This window comes from Schistocerca nitens, chromosome 5 (assembly GCF_023898315.1).
Source record: "Schistocerca nitens isolate TAMUIC-IGC-003100 chromosome 5, iqSchNite1.1, whole genome shotgun sequence".
NCBI lineage: Eukaryota > Metazoa > Arthropoda > Insecta > Orthoptera > Acrididae > Schistocerca > Schistocerca nitens.
Genome location: NC_064618.1, coordinates 720,540,389 through 720,553,180, shown reverse-complemented (window position 1 = coordinate 720,553,180; position 12,792 = coordinate 720,540,389). Strand labels below are relative to the sequence as shown.

Sequence of the window (12,792 nt, the reverse complement as noted above, 5' to 3'; positions counted from 1 at the left end):
TCATGCAAGACGGAGCTCGACCCCATCGAAGCAGAAAAGTGCTTTATGTCCTGGAGGAGCACTATGGGGACCACATTCTGGCTCTGGAGTACCAGAGGCCACTGTCATGGGCCTCGATTGGCCGCCATATTCTCCGGATCTGAACACATACGACTCTTTTTTGTGGAGCTATGTTAAAGACGAGGTGTACAGCAATAACCCCAAAACCATTGCTCAGCTGAAAACAGCCATTCAGAAGGTCATCGACAGCATCGATGTTCCGACACTTCAGCGTGTCACGCAGAATTTCGCTATTCGCGTGCGCCATATTATCGCCAATGATTAATGACGGCAAGCATTTCAAACATGTCATAGTCTAAATCCGAATATCTGTAGTGACTGTAATATTTCTGGCTTAGTCAGCCATCATATTAGGCTCCAAGAAGCTGTTCCCAGAGCAGTGGAGATGTAAGAAGTATATAGATGAGGAAATGTGGTGTGAGGTACCTGTGACAAATGTTAGATCCGGTACCATTCCCGTGAGACAGACCGCCTGCATAATGCTACTGCTCTGTGATTGGCTGCTGTGTTCGGAACAAGGGTGCCAAAACGTTATAGTCATTATTATTAGTTAATCTACTCATTGGAATGACTTCATCTTTTAATATAAATATCTCTCAACAGCTGACTATCAATCAGTCATTTTAGAATTATTAAAAACAATTTAAATCAAAAACAAAAGACTGACGAAATTGCAGACGAAGCACTTCGGAAGCGTTCGGGTCACGCCTTTTCTGGTATGGCGCGCGAAGTCCTTTCGGGCTGCTCGTCACTCTGGATTAGGCAGTCGAGAAGGACAGACATGTTGTCTGTCGTAGGATGTGTTTCCAATTTTTATTTAAGTTCCTGTTCGTCACTCTGGATTAGGCAGTCGAGAAGAACAGACATGTTGTATGTCGTAGTAAGCGTTTCCAATTTTTAATTAAGTTCCTGTTCGTCACTCTGGATTAGGCAAAAAGTCGAGATGTACAGTCATGTTGTCTGTGGCAGGATGTGTTTGCCAGTATTCAGTATTAAAAGATTCACTCCGGTGGTCATGAGACACAGACACGTGCCACAAATAATGTAAAGACACATTTTCGTTCGTCGGCAGCTCGTGGTCGTGCGGTAACGTTCTAGCTTCCCGCGTCCGGGTTCCCGGGTTCGATTCCCAGCGGGGTCGGGGATTTTCTCTGCCTCGTGATGACTAGGTGTTGTGTGATGTCCTTAGGTTAGTTAGGTTTAAGTAGTTCTAAGTTCTAGGGGACTGATGACCATAGATGTTAAGTCCCATAGTGCTCAGAGCCATTTTGAACATATTTTCGTAAACATTGTGTTTGATCGTGTACTTTGCTGTATCAGAAGGTGTTGTGTTGAGATCATGTAGTCTTCTCGTGTGGCTATATTAAAATACGCGAGTGGGATCCCAAAGAAGTGATACATTATTTCAGAACAGAACCTCGCTAAAAGTCAGTTTCAGCCTCAAGAGACAGAACCTGCTACCTGCGTGCTGTTTTCTGCGCTGGGGACATCAACTTGAAGACAACAGGTTAGTGAACTATAACAGAACCTTCGTATTTCACACAGTGCAGTGGAAACAACTAGGCGCCTCACGTGTACTGCATGCGCAAAACAAATGTGCTCAGTGACACGTCGTCTGCAGTAATGCAGAGGAGGTAGAGGAGGATGATCGTTATTAACACCAACAGTCAATTCATTCTTCCTTTCTTGCCGTATGACGTTTACATGTTGAATAAAGTGTCTGCACACCGTAGTCTGCAACCTAATTTACGTTTTTTTCATACAGTTCAATAATTGTTACCCTGTGCCTGTTAGAAAGAAACCAATAAAGCCCTAGCGGCTGAAGGTAGGCAAGGGATGTCGAAGCGGTTGCCTAACCCTCGGGTACTACAACATCCGCCGCGCCAGGCTGATTGGGTGTCGATATTTCTAAACGCACATTTCTAACGTGCTCGACAAACGTGCGTGGAATGCACCGAGAGTGTTACCGAACTTCGTACTATCGAAATTGTGGCCCAAATTTTCGAGCGGGGACGATTGCTGGTACTGATATGCAAGTGTGCTTTTTTCTCTCTCTCTGAAATACGAAGTTAAGTTAGTGATGTTCCCTTGTCAGTGCGTAACACAATCGTGGGAAAAATGTGCAGAATCGGGAACCTGCTGGACTTATGCTTCCCTTACGAGCGTGGGGGTCCTGTGCGGTACAGCGAAAGCTCCGAGGGCGGACGAAAAATAGGCTTCAATACTTGACGCTATGAACTCTCAGAATGCGAAGCAACACTGGAAGCTGATACCGCCGTTCCAGATGGTGTTCTACATTAGCGTGCCTTGCGCGCCGCCCCCACTTGCTGCGAGCGGGCCCCGGAGCACGCGAGCAGGGCAGCGGCAGGGGCGTGGCCCGCCAGACAGCACCTGCCGCTCGCCAGCGCCGCCCACGCCTTCCGCCGCCCCAGACGGCCGGGCGCCCGCCGCCCACGGCCGCGCGTCTGCACGCACCGCGCCTGATTTACGTCACCACCTGTCGTTTTGGTCCACTTTTACTGCGCCGTCGGCTGCTCTCCGCAGATTACAAATGTTCACAAACCCGCTCCATATATCCAGGCTGAAGACTCAGCAGGAAATCGTTTAGCAGTCTTTGGTGGCAAAACGCAGTCAGCGAGGTCTTAACTGACTGCCGTATAACTGAAGTCTAGCATGTAATAGCGCATTATATCGTTCTTTAGCCTCATATATACAAATTTCACGAACGTCAGATAAGATCCCCTATGAAGACCTACATCAGCATATTTGCATACCGCGTAACGTGGATAAACCTGTAAAACATAAACGGCTCAAGAAGTCGACAAAAGGTCTTCCACACTGAGAGAACACACAGGATCAGATACGCTATCTGATCATTAGTATCCCATTTATAATACCGAATAGACCATTAGATTTCGCGAGAGACCGACCAGCCACTATACGAGGAGAAAAGGAGAATGGTAGTTTAAGTAGAGAATTGGTTAGGAGAGCTCAGTCACTTAGAACGTGCATAGTCAGTGGATGTCATCTCAGTAACAAATCCATCATGTCATTTCAGCCTTTATAAATCCGCCCAAGTCGACTGTTGGTGAAACTGTCAAGTGGAAACACTAAGCAACAATAACAGCTAAACCAATCCCAGACAGACCTCATATACTGCCAGCCGGGGTGGCCGAGCGGTTCTAGGCGCTACAGTCTGGAACCGCGCGACCGCTACGGTCGCAGGTTCGAATCCTGCCTCGGGCATGGATGTGTGTGATGCCCTTAGGTTAGTTAGGTTTAAGTAGTTCTAAGTTCCAGGGGACTGATGACTTCAGATGTTAAGTCCCATAGTGCTCAGACCCATTTGAACCTCATGTACTGACGGACAGGGACCGTCGAGCATTGCAGAGGGTAACTGCAAAAACCGCATGGAATCACTCGTGAGTTCGAAAGTGCTATCAGAGATCCAGCTAGCACAATGTGCGGAGGGAGTAAAAAAGTTTGGGCCACAGTAGTTGACAACCTCCCCAGAAGCCACACATTTCTGTAGTCAACGCTCATCGGCGCTTGGGGTGGTGTAAACAGTGACCCCACTGGACGATGGATAACTGAAAACGAGAGATTTGGAGTGATGAGGAGATGAGTCACGTTGTACCCTGTGGTAACCCTGCGGAAGAGTTTGTGTTTGGGCGAATGCCTCGAGAACGCTACATGCCATCATAAGTAGTGCCATTAGTGAAGTACGGAAGAGGTGATGTAATTCTATGGAGGTGTTTTTCCCCGTTAGGGTTTGGTCCCCTTATTGGGTGGACTTCAAAAAACACTAAATGCGGAAAAATGAACATTTTGCACCATGGTGTACTGCGCATAATAAAGGGAAAGCGCGGAGATGATGATTGCCTGCCGGCCGCGGTGGCCGAGCGGTTCTAGGAGCTTCAGTCCGAAACCGCGCGACTGCTACGGTCGCAGGTTCGAATCCTGCCTCGGGCATGGATGTGTGTGATGTCCTTAGGTTAGTTAATTTTAAGTAGTTCTAAGTTCTAGGGGACTGATGACCTCAGATGTTAAGTCCCATAGTGCTCAGAGCCATTTGAACCATTTGATGATTGCCTGTTCCAACATGAGAATGGAGCCTCTCATAAAGCAGCGTCTATAAGGCAATGGTTTCTGGTCAACAACATTCTTGAAATGTAGTTGCCTGCCTAGAGTGCCCACTTTTACTCAGCAGAAGACCCCAACATCCAACATAACAATTTTTTTTGTTTAGGCCCTGGAGGAGAAGGGCAACGGCCTTGCCGCAGTGGCTACACCGGTTCCCGTCAGATCACCGAAGTTAAGCGCTGTCGGGTGCGGCCGGCACTTGGATGGGTGACCATCCGGGCCGCCATGCGCTGTTGCCGTTTTTCGGGGTGCACTCAGCCTCGTGATGCCAATTGAGGAGCTCCTCGACCGAATAGTAGCGGCTCCGGTTACGGAAAACCGTCGTAACGACCGGGAGAGTGGTGTACTGACCATACGCCTCTCCTATCCTCATTCTAATAGAGGATGACACGGCGGTCGGATGGTGCCGATGGGCCACTTGTGGCCTGAAGACCGAGTGCTGGAGGAGAAAGGGGCTCCATTTCCTTTCCAGATAATCAGACAGCTCATTAAAAGTGTCCCAAGCAGTTCAAGCAGTCGAAATGGTAAATGGTGGACACATGTCATATTAATGTCCATTAATAGGTATCAGGAAATTTTCGTTCCGACAGTGTGTTTGCTGTAGGATTAATGCTAGTTTCTTAAAGAGCCAGGAGGCACAAGGTAACGGGCGCCTTTGAAAGATATCTGGCTTCACCAGCTCTGTTTCCTATTCGCTTTTTAAGACTGGAAATGCAGCTGCTAAAAAAAGCTTGAGGGAGGCTCTCAGACTGAAACAATATGTTTCGCGTCTTACCTTAAAATTTGAAGCAAAGCTTCTGCCGCAGTACTGATGTCTAATGGATTACTGCCGCGTTACTGTGCTACTGGATGCATGGCTTATAATGCGGATATGCATCCTGATTCATACGTGACAATGATAAATTTTAATAACTAATAACTTTTTATAAAACTGTGACGTCAGAAAGGTGTGTAGGCAGACCACAGGGCTCATTTTCTGCTATCAGGTATGTTTAATTGGAAATATGAAAGTATTTTTTATCAAGACTGAATATATCTTACTACAGCCTCAAAGAGGGAGACTTCGACATTTTGTGGACCGAGCAAGATGGAGCAATGATTAAGACTGTCGCTGTGTGAAGTTCAAATGGCTCTAAGCACTATGGGACTTAACATCTGAGGTCATCAGTCCCGTAGACTTAGAACTACTTAAACCTAACTAATCTAAGGACATCATACACATCCATGCCAAAGGCAGGATTCGAAACTGCGACCGTAGCGGTCGCGCGGTTCCAAACTGAAGCGTCTAGAACCGCTCGGCCACTCCGGCCGGCTTCAAATATTCATTCGGCCAATATGATTTAGGTTGTCTGCCCTTTCCCAAACTGATTAAGGCGAATGCCGTGATGATTGTTCTGAAAACAATGCCGCCGATTTCCATCTCCATCAATGTTCTATCTCGGCTTGTGTTCCCTCATTGTCATCAACGGGATATTAGATGCTAATCTCCCTTTATTTTTGTTTCGCGTTTGGATTTTGATAGCGTATGCCTTCCAAAGTTTGTACATTGATATTGATTTGGAACATAGAAGTTGCTAGCTGGTCCTAGATGACGCGTGCTTTACATTCGCAAACAGACGCTGCCGTTAAGCCGTCGGCACACGGACCGTGCTGCCCGACGTCAACGTTGAGCGTGCCAAGTTCAACGTGCTGCTCAACGCTCAGGAACGAAGCGACTTGTGCATACGGTACGTGGGCCCCAACGTGGTATACGCGATCGCAACGCACTCCAGCGGCAGTTGAGGGATGTTCCTAGTTCGTAAATCACCCTGTTTACTCAACGGGCGCGCGTAAAATTCCCACGTTAGCTCTATTAAAACGCACATTTCCTCCAATGTCCACGAAAAGGAAAGCACCTTGTCCAATCAATAAGGACACGGGCTTATAAAAGTTACATTACAAACAGTGCGGTACAAATTTGGAATTCTTCTCCGCATAAGATAAACATTATTTCATCATACCCACATTTTAGTAAAACCCCAAGGTCAGTCTTACTTGATCACTGTTCCTCCCCAGTAGCAGAATCTTTGCAACATGTGAATTACGAAGCATAAAAGAAAAAGGAGCAAAATATCTTTATACAAATAGCGCAAGCTGTCCATTAAATTAAGCCAATCGAACAAAGTCACCCCTCAAAAAGAGGTGAACTTATATTTAAATAACATCAAATATTATAGTATATACTTATATTAAACTAATAATAAAGTACCAGAACCTAATAAAAACGCCAATGTTAGGAAAAAAATGGCCATTTCAAGACGCGAACCATCGCCCCAACAAATATTAATGAAGAGACAGTGACGCTGTTCACTACGCTATACTGATATCAGACCCATAGTAACTAATCATAGTATCTTACTCTTGCTGGAAACCTTAATCGTAGATATGTTACTAACTGAAATTTATTTATAACAAATTGTACCAAGAACAATGCGTTTTGGATGGATCTTCAGTGTGTGTCTGTCTTCAAATAGCCTACTCTCATAATACGCAAGTTACAATAATTCTTTTGCCACGAATATGATGTTTCTCATTATTTTATTGAAACGAATCACACAGTTAACAACGGGTTTTCCAGTGATTCTCAATTTGCTGGTGCTCAGAAACGGCATATATACGTATAAGCTTGAAATGAATGCCAATATGGCGCCCCCCAGCTCTGTACTGAAGGGAGACAGCGTGCGTGTGACGTAGGTGGCGTTGTGCCATCTCATTGGTCAACGCTCAGACGCACGCTCAGAATATCTGACATGCCAGATATTGCTCTGCACGTTCGGAAAGACTCCCGAACGTGCTATTCCACGCTATGACGTCAGAAACTCGGCACGCTCAACGCTCAACTTTCGGATGCACGGTCCGTGTGCCGACGGCTTTACGGTTTGACGAGTATCTAGAGAATAATTTCACGTTGTGCACCTCCTGTTGCATGAGTGCCAGAGTGGAACGAACAGTTTTGCGGCAAATACATTTGACATTAAGGAAAAGGGCGCATTGGAAGGACAAATTTATGTGATGATTTTGCAGGAATAGTTTGTCAAAGTTTCTACAGAGTTTACAGAATCGACACCTAGAGACGATTAATAGATGTGTTAACGACAATTGGTCCATTCAATTAAAGCGGTTCAGACTGTTATTTAAACTATTGTGTAATAGTGCCGCAAAGGGACAAGGATTTAGCCACAGTTCCATCGCCGCTATGAAGCAGGATGAGGATCTGAGGAAGAAATTATTATGAGAGACAATTTATCTCTAGAATTAATAAGTACAGTGTCCGGCTATAATTATTCTAGATACCCTGCAGCATCACAGGTATCAAACGTGACAACCTAAAACTAAAATAGTGTTGAGAGACAAGGATTTTTTCAGGAACAGAAAAGAATCGAAACCCTTAAGAAGTGGTACTACTGATGAATACTAAAAATTAGGTGGGCTGAGGATGTTCTCCGCAGAATCGGCGAGGAGAGGAATGTATGGAAAACACTGACAAGAAAAAGGGAAATGATGATAGGGCGTCTGTTAAGACATCAGGGAATAACTTCGATGGTACTAGAGAGAGCTGTAGAGCGTAAAAAAGTATAGAGGAAGACAAAGACTGAGATACATCGGGCAAGTAAAAAATAGAGAGGAAGACAAAGACTGAGATACATCCAGCAAATAATTGAGGACGTAGCTTGCAAATGCTAGTCGAAGATGAAACGTTTGGCACAGGAGTGGAATTCGTGGCGGGCCGCATCAAACCAGTCACACACACACACACACACACACAAAACTACAATTTCTGTATCGATTTTTTCAGTCTAGAGGTCACGCTATGTTCTGGACACACAGAGAACGTAACACTGTCTAGTTTACGGACTGCCGTCAGCTGCTTTCCACCTGCCGCTCTTCTCCTTCAGGGCCCGTGAACTGTACTGTTGTTCTTATGCCCCAGTTGATTCTTGTGTCCCCATAGCACTGCGGGTGCAGTCCTATATATATACACTCCTGGAAATGGAAAAAAGAACACATTGACACCGGTGTGTCAGACCCACCATACTTGCTCCAGACACTGCGAGAGGGCTGTACAAGCAATGATCACACGCACGGCACAGCGGACACACCAGGACCCGCGGTGTTGGCCGTCGAATGGCGCTAGCTGCGCAGCATTTGTGCACCGCCGCCGTCAGTGTCAGCCAGTTTGCCGTGGCATACGGAGCTCCATCGCAGTCTTTAACACTGGTAGCATGCCGTGACAGCGTGGACGTGAACCGTATGTGCAGTTGACGGACTTTGAGCGAGGGCGTATAGTCGGCATGCGGGAGGCCGGGTGGACGTACCGCCGAATTGCTCAACACGTGGGGCGTGAGGTCTCCACAGTACATCGATGTTGTCGCCAGTGGTCGGCGGAAGGTGCACGTGCCCGTCGACCTGGGACCGGACCGCAGCGACGCACGGATGCACGCCAAGACCGTAGGATCCTACGCAGTGCCGTAGGGGACCGCACCGCCACTTCCCAGCAAATTAGGGACACTGTTGCTCCTGGGGTATCGGCGAGGACCATTCGCAACCGTCTCCATGAAGCTGGGCTACGGTCCCGCACACCGTTAGGCCGTCTTCCGCTCACGCCCCAACATCGTGCAGCCCGCCTCCAGTGGTGTCGCGACAGGCGTGAATGGAGGAACGAATGGAGACGTGTCGTCTTCAGCGATGAGAGTCGCTTCTGCCTTGGTGCCAATGATGGTCGTATGCGTGTTTGGCGCCGTGCAGGTGAGCGCCACAATCAGGACTGCATACGACCGAGGCACACAGGGCCAACACCCGGCATCATGGTGTGGGGAGCTATCTCCTACACTGGCCGTACACCACTGGTGATCGTCGAGGGGACACTGAATAGTGAACGGTACATCCAAACCGTCATCGAACCCATCGTTCTACCATTCCTAGACCGGCAAGGGAACTTGCTGTTCCAACAGGACAATGCACGTCCGCATGTATCCCGTGCCACCCAACGTGCTCTAGAAGGTGTAAGTCAACTACCCTGGCCAGCAAGATCTCCGGATCTGTCCCCCATTGAGCATGTTTGGGACTGGATGAAGCGTCGTCTCACGCGGTGTGCACGTCCAGCACGAACGCTGGTCCAACTGAGGCGCCAGGTGGAAATGGCATGGCAAGCCGTTCCACAGGACTACATCCAGCATCTCTACGATCGCCTCCATGGGAGAATAGCAGCCTGCATTGCTGCGAAAGGTGGATATACACTGTACTAGTGCCGACATTGTGCATGCTCTGTTGCCTGTGTCTATGTGCCTGTGGTTCTGTCAGTGTGATCATGTGATGTATCTGACCCCAGGAATGTGTCAATAAAGTTTCCCCTTCCTGGGACAATGAATTCACGGTGTTCTTATTTCAATTTCCAGGAATATATATATATATATATATATATATATATATATATATATATATATATATATATAGCCCTTTGTACTTATTACCGCCTGCTGTAAAAGGTATCTGCGAGACAGGTGAGGAGATGGTCGCGGCCCCGCAGACGGACGCCTTGTGGAAGACGTTGCGGCCTCCGGTAAAAAGCGGCAGGAAACGCGTGTGCGTGGCTGCCGGGCTGCCCAGGGCGGCGACCAAACATGGCAGCGCCACGGCCATCCGGCCGGCCGCTCTGCGCCAGTGACCTCCAAGCGGCGACAGCCTCCGGACGGCTCCCACGGCTCCCCGAGAACTCGTCTTGAGATTCGCAACTACTCCCAAGCGTCCAAGTCTCTGCCGTAGCGTGACGTGGACGCCTGTCTACGAACTGCGGCCAGCGGTAGCAAGGTGAAAAGATCCCCGCCCTGTTCTGAAAGTGTTTGTCCCCACCATTTATCTACTGGGTGACAGTTACTGAACTACATGAAATAAAATCGTCATAACTTCCAAACGGTTTGCGTTAGGACGTTCAAACTGCACGGATGGCTGCGGGTCATGACGGGAATTAGTATGCGATTGTTGCTTGGTTTAGCGACGAAGCGCACTTTCATTTGGATGGGCTCGTCAATAAGCGAAACTAATGCATTTGGGGGACTGAGAATCCGCATTTCGCGATCGTTAAGTCTCTTCACCCTCAACGGGCGACTGTGTTGTGTGCAGTGTTCAGTCACGGAATAATCGGTGCGATATTCCTCGATGGCACGGTGACTATCGAACGGTATGCGTTGGTTTTGGAAGAGGATTTCATCCCCCTTATCCAAAGTGACCCTGATTTCATGATGTGGTTCATGCAAGATGGAGCTCGATCCCATCGAAGCAGAAGAGTTTTTGATGTCCTGGAGGAGCACTTTGGGCACCGAAATCTGGCTCTGGGGTACTTGGAAGCCACTGGCTTGGGCCTCGATTGGCCGCCATATTCTCCGGATCTGAACATATGCGACTCCCTCTTGTGGAGCTGTGTTAAAAACAAATTATACAGCAATAAACTCAAAGCCATTGCTGAGTTGAAAACAGCTATTCAGAAGGCCAGCATCGATGTTCAGACACTTCAGCGAGTCATGCAGAATTTCGCTATTCGTCTGCGCCACATCATCGCCAATAATGTCAGGCATATGGAACATGTCATAACCCAAATCCGAATATCTGTAGTGACGTTTACATGTCGAATAAGGTGTGTGCTCGCCGCAGTCTGTAACTAGTTTACGTTTTTTTCATATAGTTCAACAATTGTCCCCCTCTAGATGTGTTCTGCGCAAATCACCAAATGAGGGATGGTCATAAACCTTTAATTATTACATTGAAAAGAAGTAGTTACCTAATCAACTTTTTCTTTCTTTGCAGATAAATGTCTGCAGTCTTGTCACTCACTGATGTCTTCGCGCCACAGTATTGTGCCATGCCTCTAGAAGAACCAATACAAGATGGCGCGGACCATTCCCACTTTGCTACAGAGATGGGAAAAACCTACTGGTTAAAACCGATACCGGTATTTTAGTTCTGAATAATCGATATTTTTTGGCATTTATTTGGTATCGGCTATGTCAGATGCTTTTTATTTTTTACTAATTACCGAGTAAAGAAACCGAAATATCAATTAGCCACGGATCAGTGCTAAAATTTTTCCTTTTAAATAAATCTATTTTAGAAATGAAGTAATTTTATTCGTAAAATTTACATTGGTCTGAAATATTGCGTTATTGCAGAAAATCGGAAAATCTATCAGTGCTATTTTTAATAAAAATACCGACAGAAACGAGCAAAAAACACGTGGCATAAGAATAGGTGCGGCATTGCTGAGACATTAATGTCCCTGTTGCCTTGAGCCGCGTGTACGTACGGTGTGCAACACTTTTCCGCAGCTGGTCTGTACGGTAGTTGCTCGTTGTCGTAGCATGACATCCTTTGTATTGTAGAGTGCCACGAACCATAGTCTGGAAATATTTTTACGAAGTGACGTAGGAATGAAATACAATGCTTCATTTGCTTAAAAAAGACTTGTCTGTCATTTCTAAGAAATAATAATGAGGAAGGGAATTATGGTAACAGCAATAAATTAAAAACTTAACAACAACTGATTCATAGCAAACAATAAAACTGAAAGTATCTGATCTACTCTCTGTGTCTACATAATATGGTTTTATCTCCTTGTAGCCCTTGAAAATGATAAATTAAGACGAAAAACAGAGTTCTTTAACCTCAGTTTTCAAACTTTAGCACTATTTGTAATGCCCCGTGGTATGACCCCCGATTACAACAAGGTTTTTGAGCATAGTTAACAGTTATAACCAATAGGATAATACTGGTGATTTTTTGCCGTATTCAACCACTTATCATTTGCAGAAGCAGTGAATGTTGGACGGACTAAGATTTCCTTTATTTGCCTATTTAATTTAATATTTTGATTATATGTACCTTTAAACCGAGAAGGTAAAAATTTTCAGTCCTTTTTCTATTTCTACTTTTACTACAGGAAATAAAAGGAATAAGATACCGAAAATCATTTATTTCATAAACTGGTTATTTCGAGCGTTTTAGCACTCAGGTTAAGCTGACGTGGACAACAAACGATACAACCGAAAATCGGTTGTTTTGGCGATAACTGCCATCCCTACTTTGCAACGGTAGTGTGGTGTGGGTATTTCATGTGTACCAAAGGACTGCAGACAGATAGCTGCAGACAAACAAGTAATTAATTACGTAATTTATTTTTCTTTTTATGCCTACCCCACGTATAGTGTATAGCAGCATTACTTTCCCGTTTCTGTTCCGAAAGTCTATCATAATTTTAGCTCCGTGGGCGCTAGATGATGTCTGCATGTCCTCTCTCTCTCTCTCTCTCTCTCTCTCTCTCTCTCTCTCTCTCTCCACACACACACACACACACACACACACACACACACACACACACACACACACACACACATATATATATATATATATATATATATAGTCAGGATTCAATCCCTGCAGTTTGTCTGTTTTATTAACGTTCACCCGGTGTGTACAGTATGTGATTTGCAAATAAGGAGGATACGGTTCTGTGACCTTCCGGGGAGAGTCTTTTTTATTTAAACATCTTCAAACGTTGTT

General features: G+C 46.1%; 1 protein-coding gene and 1 pseudogene across 3 annotated transcripts in view; one reads left to right on the top strand and one right to left on the bottom strand.

The window, feature by feature from the left end:
* LOC126259185 (protein TANC2) overlaps positions 1 to 12,792 on the bottom strand; it is a 565,490-nt gene that overhangs the window by 167,825 nt on the left and 384,873 nt on the right. The gene's annotated exons all lie outside the window — the stretch shown is intronic.
* LOC126261140 (5S ribosomal RNA) lies at positions 4,325 to 4,442 on the top strand (annotated as a pseudogene).